This window comes from Oncorhynchus mykiss, chromosome 15 (genome assembly GCF_057628025.1).
Source record: "Oncorhynchus mykiss isolate SJ-2025 chromosome 15, ASM5762802v1, whole genome shotgun sequence".
NCBI classification, from domain to species: domain Eukaryota; kingdom Metazoa; phylum Chordata; class Actinopteri; order Salmoniformes; family Salmonidae; genus Oncorhynchus; species Oncorhynchus mykiss.
The window spans coordinates 51637357-51660586 of NC_143036.1; the positions used below are offsets into that span (position 1 = coordinate 51637357).

Consider the following 23230-nt stretch of genomic DNA (forward strand, 5'->3'; position numbering starts at 1 on the left):
GCTCCCTCTTGTGAGAATATACAGTATGGTTGTTACTGAGCCAGGATTCCTGGCTGTTATGTCACTGGGCCTATGTCAATGATAGTTCAGCAACAATCATTTAAACATTATTGCCAGCCATTTTCTCTGTCCTCCAGGATCCCTGGAATTTAACGAGACTGCCCCTGCTTGGCTTGGGAGTGGGACCCTGTGTGCTCAGACAACGGCATCACCTACACCTCCCCCTGCCTCGCAGTCTGCTGCAGCTTTACAGGATACGGAACGAACACCGTATTATTAATAATGTCCTGAGTGTACAAAACATTCACAGGGATGCTGGCCCATGTTGACTCCAATGCTTCCCACAGTTGTGTCAAGTTGGCTGTGTCTTTTGAGTGGTGCACATTCTTAATACAGACTGGAAACTGTTGAGCATAAAAAATCAGCAGCTTTGCAGTCAGTTCTTGACACAAATTGGTGCCCCTGGCACCTACTACCATGCCCTGTTGAAAGGCACGTAAATATTTTATCTTTCTTATTCACCCTCTGAATGGCACACATACACAATCCATGTCTCAATTGTCTCAAGCCTTACAGTATTTATTTTTTAAACTATCTCTATCTACACTGATTTAACTAGTGATGTCTATAAGGGATTATAGCTTTCATCTGGATTCACCTGGTCGTCATGGAAAGAGCAGGTGTTCTTAATGTTTTATACACTCAGTGTTACTCATTCGCACTGACATAAGTTACTTTCAACCATTAACGTGGGCCTTGTTGGGGCCTTATCTGATTGGCAAAGTATTATTTTTGATGTATGGAAAAAATGTTATACAATTCCTATGTAGAGAAGGTTCTCTCTGGTAGTTCAATATGACAATATGACACTCTTGTAAAATAGATGTTTAATCTCAATGTGACTCCCTGTTTAAATAAAGGTTCAATACAAAAACATCAACACAAACACAGGATATGGGGTACGCATGGTATCACATCATTACATACTAGGCCCTTCTGCACCTGCATTCCAGCACCTTTCCAGCATCTGGTATTGACTCAACATGTTTGAGGTGGGGGATCAAGAAATGTTGTGGAAGAGGTGGCCGTTGAATGTATGATTCTGATATGTACAGGTAAGTTCATTGTGTGTGTGTGGGGGGGAGCGCGCCAATGAGTGCATGCATAGTCTTTAGTGGGTTTGAATATGAATGAGCAGCAGTGTTGTGATGTGTCCTATCCTGTCGTTGCAGAGTGATCTTCCTTGCCCTCATCGCATGTCTCGGTGGCTCTTCCTACTTTTTCATCATCACAGTCATTACAGTTTAGGAGGGATGGGGACACCCCCACAGGACAGCCCCCACACTCATTGTTAGAGATCGAACTTCAGACTCTCCCCAAAACAACTGAACCCCCCAACAAACCGAAAAAGATGTAAGGTGCACACCCCTAAAGAGGTAGCCAGAACAGGATAACTCCCTTCAAGCTCACAAAGACACAGTGGAGGAGGAACTATCCAACACCCAGGGAGAGAGAACGAGTGACCTCAGTCGAACACAGACAGTAGGGAGAGGAGGGAGAGGAGGAGGTTACCCCAGATGCCATTCCTCCTGCTCATGTGAGCAAGGAAAGAGATGACAAGCCTTCTGATCAGGCCAACGGGCAGGCCAAGGGAGAGGTCATAGTGATTCACACCCACGGAGAGAAAGACAACCCACACAACCTCTTGGCTGAGATGAACCACACAGAGGTAGAGGCAGAAGGCTTTCAGGGCTAGCCAGTCAGCCAGCCTGCTCTGATCCTCAAGTCAGTTGTATTTAAATTCATGTTCATTAAAGATTTTTATTCAAGATTTGAAAAGTCCCATTTACTTAATGATATCTTTTCACTGTCTGCAACCCTCAAGAACCAGGGTGAGTCTGGGTCACCCTTTTCCTGGGAAAACTCAACATGCATATTGTCATAGATTAGGTCAAAATGTTCATCTTTTAACCTTGTTGAATAAAACAATGCATTTTTTATAGTGCGCAAGAGTTGCGCTTTTTCCTTTTCTATGATGATTAAAGGTTTTGGTTGCACCTCAACTCAACGTTGGTTGAGCTCCCTCCGTTTTTTGTTGTTGTCAAATACTACTTTTTTGTTTACATGTAGTAAGTAAATGATTAAAAGCATTAAAATTGGGATGTTTCCCACTTATTTACACAACCTACTCCACACTTGCAAAGTGAAAGTTTATAGAAATGTTCTGAAATTATGTAGCAAACAGGAAAAGCAGAATTGAATCCAATTATTATAATGTGAATAATTTAATGGTCTATGGTTCAATCCCATTTCTGAAGGTCTGATGAATAACTAATATTGTTCCTCCTCTTCCTTGTGGCAGGCGCAGCAGCACACTGCCCTCCAAAGCCTGAAAAACCGGACTTTCCCTTTGCATGCAGCTCTGCATGGAACATCCAGTGTCACATCCTTGGTGACATGTGGGGTGACATCTGGGATGACCACAGCAACACCCTCTGGAAAGGGAGAAAAGAGGGACAGAATGTAAACAAATGCAAACCGTAGGTTCTAAACACTGGCCAGTTGAAAGGTTCTACTAAGATGTCATGACAAACGTCACCTGTCAGTGTTACTCACCTGCTTGGATGTCAGTTGGCAGAGTGGCGAAGACGGCCATCTTGAGAGTCCTTTCTTCAGGTGTGACATCGACAACCTCTAAGAGGGAAGAGATGGGCTCTGCATCTCTATTAGGGGTGATGTCCACAACATTTAGGTGGAAAGAAGCCGGATCTGCTTCTCTGTTAAGGGTGATGTTCACAGCCTCAAAGTGGGAAGAAGCTGGATCTTGTGTCTTCGGGGTGATGTCCTGAACCTCCAGGTGGGAATTAGCCGGGTCTGCCTCTGTCTTAGGAGTGATTTCCACAACCTTCAAGTGGGAACAAGCTCTGTCTGCCTCTGTTTTAGGGCCGATGTCCGCAACTTCCAGGTGGGAACAGGTCGGGTCTGCCTCTGTCTTACGTGTTATGTCCACAACCACCAGGTGGGAAGATGCCATGTCTGCCTGTGTGTTAGAGGTGATGTCCACTACCTCCAGGTGGGATGAAGACGTGTCTGCCTCTGTGTTAGTGGTGATGTCAACAATCTCCAAGATGGAAGAAGCCGAGTCTGCATCTGTGTTAGCGGTGATGTCCACAACCTCCAGGTGAGAAGAAGCCTGGTCTGCCTCTGTGTTAGCTGTGATATTCACAACTTCCATTTGGGAAGAAGCCGGGTCTGCCTCTGTGTTAGGGGTGACAACAACAATCCTGATGAGATCTACAACTACAAGTCACCGGGACACATAAGTTACACTTTTGCAAAGCTAATCGGTTAAAAATAAGAGTATGAATGCCAATAAACGTATGTCTTGGATTGTATCCATAATAGTGTAGTAAACAATATCGCTCAGCGTGGGAACTCTTGGTGTGGGGGAAGTCTCTGTTATGTCTCCATGTCGCGTAAAGACCATCACTTCGTTGTCTTGTTGGTAATATAAAAATGCATGACAGTCCGCATTGTAATAGTCTAACAGTTGCTTTTCATTTTGTTTCTCACATTAAACAGACTATTACGGATACAGGTATCCTGTGTGTATCCTCTGCGTGTGTATTTTCTTTCCTTCGAACCTATTCAATGTCATCTACAAAATAGCTTCCAATACTCTACTCAGCAAACTGGATGCAGTTCATCACAGTGCCATCCGTTTTGTTACTAAAGCACTTTATACCACCCACCACTGCGACCTGTATGCTCTAGTCGCCAGACCCACTGGCTCCAGGTCATCTACAAGTCCATGCTAGGTAAAGCTCCGCCTTATCTCAGTTCACTGGTCACGATGGCAACACCCACCCGTAGCACGCGCTCCAGCAGGTGTATCTCACTGATCATCCCTAAAGCCAACACCTCATTTGGCCGCCTTTCGTTCCAGTTCTCTGCTGCCTGTGACTGGAACGAATTGCAAAAATCGCTGAAGTTGGAGACTTTTATCTTCCTCACCAACTTCAAACATCTGCTATCTGAGCAGCTAACCGATCGCTGCAGCTGTACATAGTCTATCGGTAAATAGCCCACCCAATTTTACCTACCTCATCCCCATACTGTTTATATTTATTTACTTTTCTGCTCTTTTGCACACCAGTATCTCTACCTGTACATGACCATCTGATCATTTATCACTCCAGTCTTAATCTGCAAAATTGTAATTATTCGCCTACCTCATGCCTTTTGCACACAATGTATATAGACTCTCTTTTATTTCTACTGTGTTATTGACTTGTTAATTGTTTACTCCATGTGTAACTCTGTGTTGTCTATTCACACTGCTATACTTTATCTTGGCCAGGTCGCAGTTGTAAATGAGAACTTGTTCTCAACTAGCCTACCTGGTTAAATAAAGGTGAAATCAAAAAATAAAAATAAAAATTCACAGGTGCCGCCAATCAGTCATCAATCTGAAGACACACCTCCTGTTTCCATTACCCAATCACATCCCCTTTCCCTTGGTTTAAAACCCCATTCTGTTGTTTTCCCCCAGGTCTCTCTCTCTTTGTATGCAGAGAGCTGCCGTTTGTTTTTGCAACTACATGTCACTGTGTCCGTTATCCTATGAGTATTGTTCTGTAATGGTGTTTGACTGTTAGTTTGATGGTGGGAAAAGGGGGTACCAAGACAAGTCGCCCATTGGCCTACATTACACGTAGGAATACTTTGTCTAAATACCCTAGTTATAACTGGGTGGACCATCCGCTGTATTTTATTGGTTAGGTAGTTGTATTGAAGCAGGCTAGTCTAGTTTCGGGGTGTTTTTGGATATTTGTTTCTTTCCTTGGGTCCAGCTCAGCCCCTTTTCCCACCCCCCTTTACCGTGTGTTTACAAATAAACCAATAGTGTTTGGCGGTTGATTTAATTTGTCTGTGGTTATTAGTTCTCACTGTTATAATTTGCATGAGATATGTTACGGGTCTCGTTTCCACCCCCCTAGACTGCAGGGCCGAAGGGATTTGTAACAGACATTTGAGAACGTAATTGCCTACAGTTGTACCTATGCTGCACACACACTAAAGCTGTACGGTGTAGTTTGATAAATCAGTTTAAATTGTTTGCAGATGTATTCCCTATTATTTACACATCAAAAGATGTAACATTTGAATTGAATGTGGCAGAACAGTTTAGCACAGAATTCCTGTGGGAGTCTTCTCCATCAGTCCTTTTGCAGCCTCGGCCTCGTTTCTCATCACATGGGATTTTCCCAGTGCCAACTTCACATGAGATGGCTGCCTGACCACGGAGACTGGGGTGAGAGGGTGTTGAAGCGTACTTCATGACCTGTAACCGAAAAACAATGGCCTTTTTGGAAAGCTTGAGGTGAGGGAGCAAGTGTGGTAGAACAATAATTGTTAGCATTGTATCTTGCTAGCTGGATCGAATTCTCTGCTTTAGCTAGCCAGAGAAATGTTGAGCAACATTATCCAACTTAGCTGATCAACTAATTGTGTTATGGTGTGAAAATTAGCTGGATAATGAAGTCAGCCGGCTGGCTAGCTAGCATGAACGTTACATCGGATAAGCTAACGTTAGGAAACGAACCAGCTCGCTATAGTATTAACTGGTATACGACTTCTTGCCGTTCCTCAAGTTATATTGTTAACGTAGTTGCTTACTGGACCCTGGCAATCTGTGTGAAATGTTAACTAGCTAACGAACAAACTACTGTGAGGGTTGAAAAGGGAGGGGGACACCCCCACAGGACAGCCCCCACACTCATTGCTAGAGATCGAACTTCAGACTCTCCCCAAAACAACTGAACCCCCCAACAAACCGAAAGAGATTTAAGGTGCACACCCCTAAAGAGGTAACCAGAACAGGATAACTCCCTTCAAGCTCACAAAGACACAGTGGATGAGGAACTATCCAACACAGTGGAGGAGGAATTATCCAACACCCAGGGAGAGAGAACGAGTGACCTCAGTCGAACACAGACAGTAGGGAGAGGTGGGAGAGGAGGAGGTTACCCCAGATGCCATTCCTCCTGCTCATGTGAGCAAGGAAAGAGATGACAAGCCTTCTGATCAGGCCAACGGGCAGGCCAAGGGAGTAGTCATACTGATTCACACCCACAGAGAAAGACAACCCACGCAACCTCTTGGCTGAGATGAACCACACAGTGGTAGGGGCAGAGGGCTTTCAGGGCTAGCCAGTCAGCCAGCCTGCTCTGATCCTCAAGTCAGTTGTATTTAAATTCATGTTCATTAAAGATTTTTATTCAAGATTTGAAAAGTCCCATTTACTTAATGATATCTTTTCACTGTCTGCAACCCTCAAGAACCAGGGTGAGTCTGGGTCACCCTTTTCCTGGGCTAACTCAACTTGCATATTGTCATAGATTAGGTAAAAATGTTCATCTTTTAAACTTGCTTGAATAAAACAATGCATTTTTTATAGTGCGCAAGAGTTGCGCTTTTTCCTTTTCTATGATGATTAAAGGTTTTGGTTGCACCTCAACTCAACGTTGGTTGAGCTCCCTCTGTTTTTTGTTGTTTGTTGTACTTTTTATTTTACATGTAGTAAGTAAATGATTAAAAGCATTAAAATTGGGATGTTTCCCACTTATTTACACAACCTACTCCACACTTGCAAAGTGAAAGTTCATAGAAATGTTCTGAAATTAAGTAGTAAACAGGAAAAGCAGAATTGAATCCAAATAATTTAATGGTCTATGGTTCAATCCCATTTCTGAAGGTCTGATGAATAACTAATATTGTTCCTCCTCTTCCTTGTGGCAGGCACAGCAGCACACTGCCCTCCAAAGCCTGAAAAAAAATTGCCGGACTTTCCCTTTGCATGCAGCTCTGCATGGAACATCCAGTGTCACATCCTTGGTGACATGTGGGGTGACATCTGGGATGACCACAGCAACACCCTCTGGAAAGGGAGAAAAGAGGGACAGAATGTAAACAAATGCAAACCGTAGGTTCTAAACACTGGCCAGTTGAAAGGTTCTACTAAGATGTCATGACAAACGGCACCTGTCAGTGTTACTCACCTGCTTGGATGTCAGTTGGCAGAGTGGCGAAGACGGCCATCTTGAGAGTCCTTTCTTCAGGTGTGACATCCACAACCTCCAAGATGGAAGAGATGGGCTCTGCCTCCCTATTAGGGGTGATGTCCACAACATTTAGGTGGAAAGAAGCCGGATCTGCCTCTCTGTTAAGGGTGATGTCCACAACCTCAAGGTGGGAAGAAGCTGGAACTTGCTGTGTCTTAGGGGTGATGTCCTGAACCTCCAGGTGTGAATTAGCCGGGTCTGCCTCTGTCTTAGGGGTGATTTCCACAACCTCCAATTGGGAACAAGCTCTGTCTGCCTCTGTTTTAGGGCCGATGTCCGCAACTTCCAGGTGGGAACAGGCCGGGTCTGCATCTGTCTTACATGTTATGTCCACAACCTCCAGGTTGGAAGATGCCGTGTCTGCCTGTGTGTTATGGGTGATGTCCACAACCTCAAAGTGGGAAGAAGCAGGGTCTGCCTCTATGTTGACTGTGATGTCCACAACCTCCAGGTGGGAAGACGCCTGGTCTCCCTCTATGTTAGCGGTGATGTCAACAATCTCCAAGTGGGAAGACGCCTGGTCTGCCTCTATGTTAGCGGTGATGTCAACAATCTCCAGGTGGGAAGACGCCTGGTCTGCCTCTTTGTTACGGGTGATGTTCACAACCTCAAGGTGGGAAGAAGCTGGATCTTGCTGTGTCTTAGGGGTGATTTCCACAACCTCCAATTGGGAACAAGCTCTGTCTGCCTCTGTCTTAGGGCCGATGTCCGCAACTTCCAGGTGGGAACAGGCCGGGTCTGCATCTGTCTTACGTGTTATGTCCACAACCACCAGGTGGGAAGATGCCATGTCTGCCTGTGTGTTAGAGGTGATGTCCACTACCTCCAGGTGGGACGAAGACGTGTCTGCCTCTGTGTTAGTGGTGATGTCAACAATCTCCAGGATGGAAGATTCCGTGTCTGCCTGTGTGTTATGGGAGATGTCCACAACCTCAAAGTGGGAAGAAGCAGGGTCTGCCTCTATGTTGACTATGATGTCCACAACCTCCAGGTGGGAAGACGCCTGGTCGGCCTCTATGTTAGCGGTGATGTCAACAATCTCCAGGTGCGAAGACGCCTGGTCTGCCTCTATGTTAGCGGTGATGTCAACAATCTCCAGGTGGGAAGACGCCTGGTCTGCCTCTATGTTAGCGGTGATGTCAACAATCTCCAGGTGGAAAGACGCCTGGTCTGCTTCTATGTTAACGGTGATGTCAACAATCTCCACGTGGGAAGACGCCTGGTCTGCCTCTATGTTAGCAGTGATGTCAACAATCTCCAGGTGGGAAGATGCCGAGTCTGCCTCTGTGTTAGGAGTGACAACAACAATCCTGATGAGCTCTACTACTACATGTCACCGAGATGTCATCAGAACAGGCATCTGTCAGAGTGCTCTCTATCATTGCTACTCACCTGCTAGGATGTCTTGAGGTGCAGTGGAGATGGCCGCAGCGACGACAGGGAGGACTGGTAAGGTGGCTGCAGGGGGCTGGAAGCAGCTCTGTACCTCGTCAGCCACAAAGGCACAGACAGATCTGACATAAAATGGGCTCTGGAGGTCATCCGTGGAGAAGGACTGACTGATTCTCCCGAGGATTGACCAGACAGATTCAAAAGCCGCAGCGCGGGAGAAAGGGATTTGAGGAGAAGGGGCCTTTAACATGCTGGAGAGCTTCTCCACTACGGCCGCCACCATGCCCACGGCCATCCCGCTTATTAGGATTGGGTGCCCTGAATGGCCTTCCTTTGGCTGAAGCCACAGGGCCAGGAGGAGCCTGGGCACCACCTCCACAACCACCTGGGATGGGCTGAGCAGGTTGCTACGGGGCTCATTGGACATTCCGCCCATAATGCTCCTTACTGCTCTTTCCACGAGGCTGTGGACCTTAGGGTCGCTGAAATCAACAAAAAGGAGAAGACAAAGCTAAACGATGTGCAATGTGCTCACAGAGAACACTGTCTTAGTCTGTTTCTGCATAGTTACAGATGTGTAGATAAATGGATCAAGTCATATGCAGGGCAGTACATGGAACTCACATGTCAGCTGGCGAGGTGGGGTGCAAGGAGCGGCGGAGCTTGCAGACAGCCTCGTGCTCTATGTCTATCATTTTTAGGCAAGTGTTGACTTCCCAGGTCTGCCGTAGGAAACAGGAAGTCCGATTAGTGAAATTTCACAACATATCGATTCTGCTGTACTAACTAGTTGTTGAAAGGCTAGTAAAGAGCTCACTGACTTGTAGTATGTGTCTAACTCTCATTGTCTTACCAGCCGAGCGAGGTCATTCCCCTCCTCCAGGGTTTCCTTCCACACCCTTCAAATAAAACACACAGCAATTCAACTTTCCTGGCTTCTGATTTTTCTGTTGTTTATTTTACCCACACCTCTTGGAGTGCTGCTGGTGGCAGGGAATGGCAGTGAAGGTGAGTGATGACGTGGTACTCACCTCTCCCTAAGGGATTTTTTGCCCTGAGACACCAGCCAGTCGCTCATGTGCTCCGAGGTGACATGGTGCGGGACCTGGCCTTGACTCTGGAGCAGCAGATAGTGGACCATGAGCTTCTTCTGCAAGATGAGGTAAGGAGTGAGACAGTGCCACGAAATACCATATCATGTGCATTCTGAAGGGCTTCTCACAACATTTCACAACTGTTCATGCAATCACAATTTGCGAGTGTTATTAAGAACTCTTATGACCATGTTCTCTAAACTGTCTTGAAATACAACTCTCTTTCTGTTGTTTATGTTTTTTAGGGGGGTGAATCTTACCTGTTTATTGTAATATGTTTCCTCCCAGCAGGCCTGCAGAGTCTGGAAATAAAGGCTGCTTCTACAGAATTCCTTTGAAGAGAATGACAATAATGATGCTTTGTTATGCACATTGTGCACAGGTATTTACAGTATGCTAAAATTAATATCTCCAAAGATTACCTTTGTGGGACCATAAGTGAACTCCGGAATGCACCAAACCATATCCATGGTAAGATGGGGTAGAAACGCAGCGCTATAGATATTGGAGATGCTCTAGAGATAACAGGGATAAGTTAATGTCGCGAATGATCAATTACTGTGGAGTCGTCCAATATGCTGCACTGAGAATTGAGTTGTAGGCAATGTTTGGCACGAAATAGAATGTTTACATTCTATTGCTATGGAGAAATGGAATGTGTAGAGCCTTTATCAATGGGTATGCTTCTATGTCTTTATGTCGTGAAGATTAAGCTCTTTATTTTGTCATAATGTGTATATATGAGGATTGGAACCTGTTTCGATTCATTACGCGGGTATCCAGCTACATGTTGCTTAGACCTACTAATCCAACCTTGGTTTACAAGTTAAATTAATTGTTTACCAATGCCTATACAAATCTATTAACCGTAACTATTTAAAGCAATGATTGTCAATTGAAAATGTGGTTGTTGTGTTATCCTGTTGTGTCAGTCCTCTTAAGCACGTTATTCCAATATTTCTGAGCTCTGAATTGAGATAAGGTACACTTGCAACTCTACAGCCACTGAGACACTAGCGTCTCACCTAACCAATAGCCTGGGGAAATGCGTAGCGCCAAATGCTAATAGTACTCGATAAAACTCAAACTTTCATTAAATCACACATGCAGGGTACTCAATTAAAGCTACACTCGTTGTGAATCTAGCCAACATGTCAGATTTTAAAAATGATTTTCGGGGAAAGCATGAGAAGCTATTATCTGATAGCATGCCTCCCCCCCCCCAAAAAAAAAAATACCTGAAGGAGGTGTAAACAAAAGAATCAGCATAGCCGGCGCTACATAAAATGCAGAAATAAAATATAAAACATGCATTACCTTTGACGAGCTTCTTTGTTGGCACTCCAATATGTCCCATAAATATCACAATTTGTTCTTTTTTTCGATTAAATCCGTCCATGTATACCCAAAATGTCCATTTATAAAGCCTGTCTGATCCAGAAAAAAACAGCTTTCCAAAACGCAACGTCATTACAAAAAATGTAAAATGTAAAATGTAAAAGTTGCCTATAAACTTTGCCAAAATACTTCAAACTACTTTTGTAATCCAACGTTAGGTATTTGTAAACGTTAATAATCGATCAAATTGATGATGGGGCGATCTGTATTCAATAGCTGCAAGTCAACAAAGCATGGACGATTTTCTCTCTTTCATAACTATCCAGCGTGTACCCACTGACAGGAAGTGCCTATTCTTCATTTCACCAAGGATTAACTTCAACCCAATTCCCAACACTGGCGACATCGTGTGGAAGCTGTAGGAACTGTAAACTGGGCGCTCTCTATTTTCCCTTGACGTAGACAATATAGGGAACTGGCGGAGGGATTGTTTTTCTTTTTCTGAACAGTTTTTCCTTGGGGTTTTGCCTGCAACACAAGTTCTGTTATAGTCACAGACATGATTTAACCAGTTTTATAAACTTCAGAGTGTTTTCTATCCACACATACTAATCATATGCATATGCTATATTCCTGGCATGAGTAGCAGGACGTTGACATTTTGCACGCTTTTTATCAAAAAGTTGAAAAAATGCACCCTGATCTTTAAGAGGCTATTAGCACGTTATTCCAATATTACCGAGCTCTGAATTGAGACAAGGTACACTTGCAATGCTAATTGGTTAAAAATAAGAGTATCAATGACACTAACCGTATGACTTGGATTATATGCATAATAGTTTAGTAAAAAAGTATCGCTCAGCGTGGGAGCTTTTGCTGGGCGGGGGAAGTATACTATAAATGTCTCCATGGCGCGTATAGACCATCACTTCGTTGTCTTGTTGCTAATATAAAAATGCATGACAGTCCGCATTGTAATAGTCTAACAGTTGTTTTTCATTTTGTTTCTCACATTAAACAGACATTTGAGAACGGAATTGCTTACAGTTGTACGTATGCTGCACACACACTAAAGCTGTACAGTGTAGTTTGATAAATCAGTTTAACTTATCTGCAAATGTATTCCCTATTATTTACAAATCGAAAGATGTAACATTTGAAATGAATGTGGCAGAAACAGTTTAGCATAGAATTTCTGTGGGAGTCTTTTCCTTCAGTCTTTTTGCCTCCTAGGCCTCGTTTCTCATTAGATGGGATTTCCCCAGTGCCAACTTCACATGAGATGGCCGCTGTCTACTGTCATGTGGTGCTGAATGACAGATCTCGCTTTGCCGATTTTGCTGTTGTCCATGGTGCTGAAGTATCCAAGTATTTCAGCACCAAGTATCTTGCTAGTTGGATAGAATTCTCCGCGTTAGCTAGCCAGAGAAATGTTGAGCAACACTATCTAATTTAGCTGATCAAATATTTGAGTTTATGGTGTGAGAATTAGCTGGGTAATGAAGTCAGACAACTAGCTAACAGGAACGTTACAACATCGGATAAGCTAACGTTAGTAAACGAACCAACTCGCTATAGTATTAACTGGTATACGACTTCTTGCCGTTCCTCAAGTTATATTGTTAACGTAGTTGCTTACTGGACCCTGGCAATCTGTGTGAAATGTTAACGAACTAACTATCTATGAACTAATGCTTTCCCTCTACAGTAACGTTGTGGTTCATTTTCAGAATGAGAGAATTGGGTGAAAATGAGGCGTCAAGACTTACATTCACATTAACCAGGTTTTATTTTACACACAGAGACTGATAATGTAGATCATAGTCTTTGTTGTTTAATTAGTTAAAACCTGCCTTCCCCCTATTGTGGATACTTTAGAATGTTTCACCTTTTTGGGCCCTCACCAGTTTGCATCCCTGAATTACTCAAAAAAAGATCTGAATTGGGCTGTCTAAACACAGCCATAGAAACCTGGACATGCTCCAACTGAAATGTTCCCTCCTGTCAGCATTGATGTTGAATTACATTAAATACAACTTTTTGGTTCTCTCCCATTCCCTGTAGGTTTGTTGAACATGAGTGGAAATGAAACTCCAGCACACTGGTAACACTAGATGTGATTATAACTTTGTGGCGAAATCTGCACAGAGCCTTCACCGTGCACTGCCACTTTAAGAGCGCATGAGCAGTAAGGAAGAAGAACATAAAGAGAGCTCGTTCAGCTCTTTGGGGAGGGGCTCTTTGGTGGCGCGACAGTTTGATTGTGTGTGCTGTGCTGCAGAAGTTTTGTTTGTTTTCAGCGTGTGTAGTTTATAGAGTATTTAACTCAATCATCGGTGTAATCGCTCTAGGTCGTGGTTGTTTTCGTTTGGGACCACGCCCGTTATGGATCGCATGGATTAGTAGCAACATTGTTGCGAAGCTTTAACATACAAACCATCGGACAGTCAGACAGTACACCTGCACGCCTGAAGACCACAGCTAAGACCTCTCTTGTTCTCTTTCTCTTTTTCTCTTCCCTCTATCGTCGCAGTGCTTTACCCTGAAACAGACTCTCTATTTTTCCAATGCACTTCCCATTGAAGTGCATTAGAGCTGGACTATTATTGCCCTGCCTGAAGTATTTGGACATTTTAGTTAAAAGGGAGGTTGCTTGCCAATTGTGTATTGTTATGTGAACTGTATTGAGATGTACTAATGACATGTGGCTGAGAAGACTGGACATTTTTAAGGCCTTTGTTGTGTCGATGAACACCCCCCACATTCATACCCTCTGCACTCATCTACTAGAAAATAATACAGATTATTGCAAATCCTATGTTGATGACTGGGTTCGTTCTTGTATGAAGTTGCTGTTGAATTGCTCTGCCATTATTAGTATTAGTATTATTGTATGAGGTATTCTTGTTTGGGTTACCCCTGTGCTGTGATGTGGGTTTTATATGGTGTGTATTCTCTTTTCTCTCCACTGGCTATCTGGTAAACAGGCTACACTCTAGGCAGTCTCTTCTGCTGATGTGTGTGGGTCTGGTAGTGGTTCTCTCTATTCTACTCTTTTCCTTTCGGCATGGTTAATACCTGCCTGGCGCCCAAACAAAAGCTTTCTTTACCCCTCTCTAATAAATACCGCTACAGAATTGGCGCCCAAACAGGGACTTGAAGAGAAACACCCATGACACCATCCACACAAGGTTGAATCATGTCTTTTGTTGGAACCCCATACTGTGTCAATGTGGACACACCTGATGGTAATCATGTTTGGGATTCTTTCATTGTGGAAGGACTTAATGAACTAATGGAGTGCGATAGCACTGACTCTAATCCCCAGGTTTCTGGCTCACCTATAACATCTCCACCATTACCCTCCCCTCAAACCCTTCCGGTTACCCTGTCCAGAGAGACTGGGAGAGGTGTCTCTGTGATCACTGGACAACTGGAACATCAATGGACACACACCAATCATAGTTTGACAATGCAGGAGAATGCCATTCGCAAACTCAGTGAATGTGTGGAGGCTCATCAGACAGATGTGCAGCGGAGGTTGGATTACCTTCCCTGTCAAATGGAGGAAAACCAACAACAAATTGTTCAGAGACAGAAATATTTACAAGATTCTCTGAAGCAGGATATTCAAGGAAAACTGCACCGGTTCAAAACACAAATGGAAACTAACCATCATCAAGTCATACTCTTTCTTGAGGACGAACAAAAACGGAGAGCAGAGGAGTCAGCCTCTGTTGTGAAGGGAGTGTGTTCTTATCTGAAGGAAGTTATGGAGGACATGAAGAACTCTCTCACAGGGGAACTACGATTTTTGATTGAACAGACTCAAAAGGACACTGTTAATGAGATGGAAAAAGCACAGAAGGCCACAGACCTTCAACTGGAAGGGCTGCACCAGGAGGTAATGCAGTGCTTTTCCCTTCTGGACAAATCTTCTGCACCGCCCTCAGGTTTTACCTCTGCCACTGGCTTGGCCAGTAAGGTAATAGGAACAGGTAGTACTACAAAAACCCCTCTGAAGATACTGTTAAACAACAGAACTCCCGCTGCCACTGTCATGCCTCCTCTAGAGCGCTCCCTCCCTATCAAACTACTTTTCCCCACTTTTGGCAGCCCAGAAGATGATGTTGATCCACTGTTTTTCTTATCTAAGTGTAATGATTTTCTTTCTATCCGGCCCCTTACTGACTTGGAGGTTCTTGCCACCCTCCGCAGTGTTCTCCATGGTACAGCAAGAGACTGGTGGGAGATAGCCCGTAAACATGTGTCAACCTGGGAGGAGTTTCAAAAAATATTCCTCTTAGCCTTCCTCTCAGAGGACTATGGGGATGAACTGGCGGAACGTGTTCGTAACAGAGTCCAGGGTGAAGCAGAGCCAATACGGGACTTTGCCTTCTCCTATCGAGTTCTATGTAGAAGATGGAAGGCTGACATTACTGAGCAGGAGATGGTCAAACTCCTTCTTAAGAACATGGTTCCCCGCCTTGCTAGTCAACTTCGAGAACGTGTGCAAAATGTGGATGATCTGGTGCGGCTTGGGACTCAGTTTGAGAAGGACTGGAAGCGCCACCTCCAAACTAAAAACCCGGTTCCCTCATCCCAGTATACCAATAACTCTCCTGGGGCTAAACCGTCTCAGATATTTGTACCCAAGATCCAGGACAAAAGTCCAGTTATGTGTTGGAGGTGTAAAGTCCAACATCCTCCAGATTCTTGCCCGCTCTATGTCCAGCGTCAGGATTCAGGAAAAGGTCGGAAAGGACCGAAGACTGAAAGTCTAGACAGGCGTGGTGGCTTGCATACAATTGGGTCAGCCTTAATGCCCACCATGAAGCCTTTAGACAGCACAGCTAGCGGTCTTATTCCTATTCCGCAACAACTATTGGTTCCTCTGACTGTTAGGAACTGGAGAGGGAAGGCCATAATCGACACAGGGGCATCTTACACCCTGATGCAAGAGGCCCTGTGGCAGAACATGGCATTACCTCATGAGGAGCTACGAACATGGGAGGAGGGACCATTGTACTTGGCCAATGGAGAACCTACCACTCCCTTGGGCTGGATTAGTATAATAATACAACTGCATGGTGAGACTATTAACCTTCCTGTGGCAATTCTTGCAGATTCAAGCCTTGCATTTGCTGTAGTCCTTGGCCTAGACTTCCTGTTCTTCAGTGGACTGACCATCTCGATGTCCGAACCCTCCTATCGGCTGCACTCTGACTATTCTCAGCCTCATCCATTTCAACCTGGTAATGCACTGATTTCAGGTTGGAGCCTGCTACATTATGCAGAGTCCGGACAAGGTCAAGTCAGAGACAGAGAAAATATAAAGAGACAAAGACAAAAACATGTTCCATCAGTGAAGTCTGAGAACCCAACTATCACCCTGATTACCGCCGTACCCCCCCTTCTATCAGAGAGCAAAAGCAAACCTGATGCTGATTTCTACATCAAACAAGCGGTGCAACAGGCATGTCTGTCGGATGATGAAAGGTGGCAGCTATCCCAGATGTTGGACGTGAACAGTGAGGTCTGTACTCTTACACTCGGCCGTACAACCGTCTTCAAACACAAAATCTATACCCGGCATGAGGTCCCTATTAAGCAGCGTCCCTACAGGCTGTCCCCCGCCAAACTGGCCATTCTCAATGAACAGCTCAAAAGCATGTTGGAGAATGGAATTGTGGAACCTTCTTTTTCCGGATGGGCTTCTCCGGTTGTCCTGATTCCTAAGAAAGATGGTGGATATCGATTCTGTGTGGACTACAGGAAGCCGAATGCCATAACAGAAAGTGATGCCTACCCTCTACCAAACATAAATGACATACTGGAATCTCTGGCAGGAGCATCCATCTTTAGTAATCTGGATCTGAACAGTGGCTATTGGCAGGTGTCAATGGATCCCGCTAGTCAGGACAAGACTGCCTTTGTCACCCCTGCTGGTTTGTACTCCTTCAAAGTCATGCCTTTTGGTTTGAAGAATGCTCCAGCAACCTTCCAAAGGTTGATGGAGACTGTCCTGGGAGATCTGAGGGGTAGAAATTGTCTTGTGTATCTGGATGACATCATAATCTACTCCTCCTCTGTCGCGGAACATCTGCAAGACATTCAGTCCGTCTTCGACAGACTAAAGGCTGCAGGTTTGACCTTGAACTTGAAGAAGTGTCGTTTCTGTCTGCCAGAACTCAAGTTCCTTGGTCATGTGGTTAATGCTGAAGGTATCCATGCAGATCCAGCCAAAGTTGCAGCCGTACAGGAATTCCCAATTCCCACATCCCTCAAGGCTGTTCAGCGGTTTCTGGGTATGGCTGGATGGTACCACAGGTTTGTGCCTGACTTTTCAAAGGTAGCCGAACCCCTCAATCACCTTAAGAAGAAAGGTGTGAAATTCCAATGGACCCCTGCATGCCAAGGTGCATTTGAAGCACTCAAAAACAGTCTAATTACTCCTCCAGTGCTTGGACATCCTAACCTGAATGCTCATTTCATTGTGTACACGGATGCAAGTCAAACAGGACTTGGAGCAGTCTTGGCTCAACAAACAGGACTTGGAACAGAAGAAGTTCTTGCCTATGCAAGTCGCACCCTTAATTCAGCCGAGAGGAATTATTCAACGACTGAAAGGGAATGCCTCGCTGTGGTCTGGGCTTTGGAGAAATGGAGCTACTACTTGGAGGCAAAGATCTTCACCGTTGTCACAGACCACGCTGCTCTGCAGTGGGTTCTGGCATCAGGCAAGACCAACAGCCGTCTTATTCGCTGGTCTATCAGACTGCAGAAGTTTGACTTCATCATTGAGTATCGCAAAGGAAAACTGAATGTTGTACCAGATGCCCTTTCTCGGATTACAGAGACTGCCAATGTTTGTCCTCCCTTGTGCAGTACCTATACTACCGCTAAATGTCTGGATGATTCCTTTCCTCTGGATGATGAGAGTGTATGGAGAGCACAGCAGAAGGATGCTGCCATCATGGCGATCCACAAGAGTCTGTCTGAAGAAGACTCCAAGAGTCGCTTCAATGATAAGTATAGCATAATTCAGGATAAAGTGTATCGGAAAACTCCAAGAGGGGATGAAATACACAGCACCCATTATCGCGTCTTCATTCCCTCTACATTGTGTGACCAGATAATCCAAGCTTATCATGCCAATCCCATGAGTGGCCATCTTGGAGTTTTTAAAACTTATCGAAGACTACAAGATGTGGTTTACTGGCCAGGCATGTGGGTTGATACCCGGAAGTTTGTACAGCAGTGTGAAGTCTGCCAGAAATACAAACCAGACATTGGCAGACCTGCCGGGAAAATGCAGCAGACCGTGGTGAACCATCCAAATGAAATGTTGGGAATTGACCTCATGGGACCTTTTCCTCCCAGCCAGGGGACACGGAATGAATTTCTATTGGTGGTAGTGGACTATTACACACACTGGGTGGAGTTGTTTCCCCTCCGCAAAGCCACTGCATCAGCCATTGCTCTAATTCTGCGAAGGGAGGTTTTTACCAGATTCTGAATTCCGGACCAAATCCTCTCTGACCGAGGTCCGCAGTTCATATCAGGAATATACAAAGAGCTCTGTACCTACTGGGGTGTAATTGCCAAGTTGACCACAGCCTACCATCCTCAGACCAACCTGACCGAGAGGGTAAACCGAACCCTGAAGGGGATGATTGCTTCATTCGTGGGGGATCAGCACACAAGGTGGGATCAGCATCTTCCAGAATTTCGCTTTGCACTGAACTCTGCCGTGCAGGAGACTTCTGGGGTCACTCCCGCCGAACTCCACCTGGGAAGACCACTAAAAGGACCGATGGACAGGGTCTTGCAAAGTTCGAATGTTTCACCTGACTGCCCAGCGTTTGATGCCGTACAACACCACCACACCTTGCTAGCCAGAGTGGAGGCCAGCAAAACCAAAGCCAAACAACGACAGCTGAGAAACTATGACAAACATAGACGAGACGTGTGTTTTCCACCCCAGTCTCGTGTCTGGGTACGTTCACATCATCTGTCAAAGGCATCTAAGAAGTTCACTGCCAAGCTAGCTTCGAGATGGAAAGGTCCATACCGTGTAGTGCAGCAGTTGGGACCAGTGAACTACTTGGTCTGTTTGGAGGACACTGGGGAAGATGTCAGGACAGTGCATGTTGTTGACCTAAAGCCCTGCTACCCTACGGCAGAAGAGCTGGATCGCAGGCAAAAGCAACACCTGCAGGACCTCTTCGTGGAGGACTCTGATGAGGAGGACTTCCCTGGTTTTGTGTAGCAGGAACATGAACCTGTCAAAGCCTGCATCCTCTCTGTTTCTACAGGCATTGTTTTTTCATGGGGGGAGGAGTGTGGCGAAATCTGCACAGAGCCTTCACCGTGCACTGCCACTTTAAGAGCGCATGAGCAGTAAGGAAGAAGAACATAAAGAGAGCTCGTTCAGCTCTTTGGGGAGGGGCTCTTTGGTGGCGCGACAGTTTGATTGTGTGTGCTGTGCTGCAGAAGTTTTGTTTGTTTTCAGCGTGTGTAGTTTATAGAGTATTTAACTCAATCATCGGTGTAATCGCTCTAGGTCGTGGTTGTTTTCGTTTGGGACCACGCCCGTTATGGATCGCATGGATTAGTAGCAACATTGTTGCGAAGCTTTAACATACAAACCATCGGACAGTCAGACAGTACACCTGCACGCCTGAAGACCACAGCTAAGACCTCTCTTGTTCTCTTTCTCTTTTTCTCTTCCCTCTATCGTCGCAGTGCTTTACCCTGAAACAGACTCTCTATTTTTCCAATGCACTTCCCATTGAAGTGCATTAGAGCTGGACTATTATTGCCCTGCCTGAAGTATTTGGACATTTTAGTTAAAAGGGAGGTTGCTTGCCAATTGTGTATTGTTATGTGAACTGTATTGAGATGTACTAATGACATGTGGCTGAGAAGACTGGACATTTTTAAGGCCTTTGTTGTGTCGATGAACACCCCCCACATTCATACCCTCTGCACTCATCTACTAGAAAATAATACAGATTATTGCAAATCCTATGTTGATGACTGGGTTCGTTCTTGTATGAAGTTGCTGTTGAATTGCTCTGCCATTATTAGTATTAGTATTATTGTATGAGGTATTCTTGTTTGGGTTACCCCTGTGCTGTGATGTGGGTTTTATATGGTGTGTATTCTCTTTTCTCTCCACTGGCTATCTGGTAAACAGGCTACACTCTAGGCAGTCTCTTCTGCTGATGTGTGTGGGTCTGGTAGTGGTTCTCTCTATTCTACTCTTTTCCTTTCGGCATGGTTAATACCTGCCTGGCGCCCAAACAAAAGCTTTCTTTACCCCTCTCTAATAAATACCGCTACAACTTCTCCTGGTGTGTTGAACCTGCCTGTGGTGGGGATATTCCTGGGAGGTCTACTGAAGAGGTTGAGTTAGAGTTAGACCAAAACACACATGGGATTGTGCCTTGGCTCCCTCTTGTGGGAATATACAGTATGGTTGTTACTGAGCCAGGATTCCTGGCTGTTTTGTCACTGTGACTATGTCAATGATAGTTCAGCAACAATCATTTAAACATTATTGCCAGTCATTTTCTCTGTCCTCCAGGATTCCTGGAATTTAACGAGACTGCCCCTGCTTGGCTTGGGAGTGGGACCCTGTGTGCTCAGACAACGGCATCACCTACACCTCCCCCTGCCTCACAGTCTGCTGCAGCTTTACAGGATACAGAACGAACACCGTATTATTAATAATGTCCTGAGTGTACAAAACATTCACAGGGATGCTGGCCCATGTTGACTACAATGCTATAAGGGATTATAGCTTTCATCTGGATTCACCTGGTCGTCATGGAAAGAGCAGGTGTTCTTAATGTTTTATACACTCAGTGTTACTCATTCGCACTGACATAAGTTACTTTCAACCATTAACGTGGGCCTTGTTGGGGCCTTATCTGATTGGCAAAGTATTATTTTTGATGTATGGACATTTTTGTACACAATTCCTATGTAGAGAAGGGTCTCTCTGGTAGTTCAATATGACACTCTTGTAAAATAAATGTTTAATCTCAATGTGACTCCCTGTTTAAATAAAGGTTCAATACAAAAACATCAACACAAACACAGGATATGGGGTACGCATGGTATCACATCATTACATACTAGGCCCTTCTGCACCTGCATTCCAGCACCTTTCCAGCATCTGGTATTTACTCAACATGTTTGAGGTGGGGGATCAAGAAATGTTGTGGAAGAGGTGGCTGTTGAATGTATGATTCTGATATGTACAGGTAAGTTCATTGTGTGTGTGTGGGGGGGAGCGCGCCAATGAGTCCATGCATAGTCTATAGTGGGTTTGAATATGAATGAGCAGCAGTGTTGTGATGTGTCCTATCCTGTCGTTGCAGAGTGATCTTCCTTGCCCTCATCACATGTATCGGTGGCTCCTCCTACTTTTTCATCATCGCAGTCATTACAGTTTAGGAGTGATTGGGACACCCCCACAGGACAGCCCCCACACTCATTGCTAGAGATCGAATTTCAGACTCTCCCCAAAACAACTGAACCCCCCAACAAACCGAAAAAGATTTAAGGTGCACACCCCTAAAGAGGTAGCCAGAACAGGATAACTCCCTTCAAGCTCACAAAGACACAGTGGAGGAGGAACTATCCGACACCCAGGGAGAGAGAACGAGTGACCTCAGTCGAACACAGACAGTAGGGAGAGGTGGGAGAGGAGGAGGTTACCCCAGATGCCATTCTTCCTGCTCATGTGAGCAAGGAAAGAGATGACAAGCCTTCTGATCAGGCCAACTGGCAGGCTGAGGGAGAGGTCATAGTGATTCACACCCACAGAGAGAAAGACAACCCACACAACCTCTTGGCTGAGATGAACCACACAGAGTTAGAGGCAGAGGGCTTTCAGGGCTAGCCAGTCAAACAGCCTGCTCTGATCTTCAAGTCAGTTGTATTTAAATTCATGTTCATTAAAGATTTTTATTCAAGATTTGAAAAGTCCCATTTACTTAATGATATCTTTTCACTGTCTGCAAACCTCAAGAACCAGGGTGAGTCTGGGTCACCCTTTTACTGGGCAAACACAACTTGCATATCGTCATAGATTAGGTAAAAATGTTGATCTTTTAACCTTGCTTGAATTAAAAATGCATTTTTTATAGTACGCAAGAGTTGCGCTTTTTCCTTTTCTATGATGATTAAAGGTTTTGGTTGCACCTCAACTCAACGTTGGTTGAGCTCCCTCCGTTTTTTGTTGTTGTCAAATACTACTTTTTATTTTACATGTAGTAAGTAAATTATTAAAAGCATTAAAATTGGGATGTTTCCCACTTATTTACACAACCTACTCCACACTTGCAAAGTGAAAGTTTATAGAAATGTTCTGAAATTAGGTAGTAAACAGGAAACGCAGAATTGAATCCAATTATTATAATGTGAATAATTTAATGGTCTATGGTTCAATCCCATTTTTGAAGGTCTGATGAATAACTAATATTGTTCCTCCTCTTCCTTGTGGCAGGCGCAGCAGCACACTGCCCTCCAAAGCCTGAAAAAAAATCGCCGGACTTTCCCTTTGCATGCAGCTCTGCATGGAACATCCAGTGTCACATCCTTGGTGACGTGTGGGGTGACATCTGGGATGACCACAGCAACACCCTCTGGAAAGGGAGAAAAGAGGGACAGAATGTAAACAAATGCAAACCGTAGGTTCTAAACACTGGCCAGTTGAAAGGTTCTACTAAGATGTCATGACAAACGGCACCTGTCAGTGTTACTCACCTGCTTGGATGTCAGTTGGCAGAGTGGCGAAGACGGCCATCTTGAGAGTCCTTTCTTCAGGTGTGACATCCACAACCTCCAAGAGGGAAGAGATGGGCTCTGCCTCTCTATTAGGGGTGATGTCCACAACATTTAGGTGGAAAGAAGCCGGATCTGCCTCTTTGTTACGGGTGATGTTCACAACCTCAAGGTGGGAAGAAGCTGGATCTTGCTGTGTCTTAGGGGTGATGTCCTGAACCTCCAGGTGTGAATTAGCTGGGTCTGCCTCTGTCTTAGGGGTGATTTCCACAACCTCCAAGTGGGAACAAGCTCTGTCTGCCTCTGTTTTAGGGCCGATGTCCGCAACTTCCAGATAGGAACAGGCCGGGTCTGCCTCTGCCTTACGTGTTATGTCCACAACCTCCAGGTTGGAAGATGCCGTGTCTGCCTGTGTGTTATGGGTGATGTCCACTACCTCAAGATGGGAAGAAGCAGAGTCTGTCTCTATGTTAGCGGTGATGT

At 44.9% G+C, this 23230-nt stretch overlaps 1 protein-coding gene and 1 long non-coding RNA gene across 2 annotated transcripts in view; both read right to left on the bottom strand.

Moving 5' to 3' along the window:
- Positions 1–23230, bottom strand: part of LOC118938921 (uncharacterized) — a 52098-nt gene that overhangs the window by 27482 nt on the left and 1386 nt on the right. The gene's annotated exons all lie outside the window — the stretch shown is intronic.
- On the bottom strand, positions 9548–11270 carry LOC149978091 (uncharacterized). The gene is made up of 3 exons (XR_016486733.1): positions 10928–11270; positions 9871–9942; positions 9548–9666 (listed from the first exon to the last, which is right to left on the bottom strand). It is a non-coding gene; the product is annotated as an uncharacterized LOC149978091 (long non-coding RNA).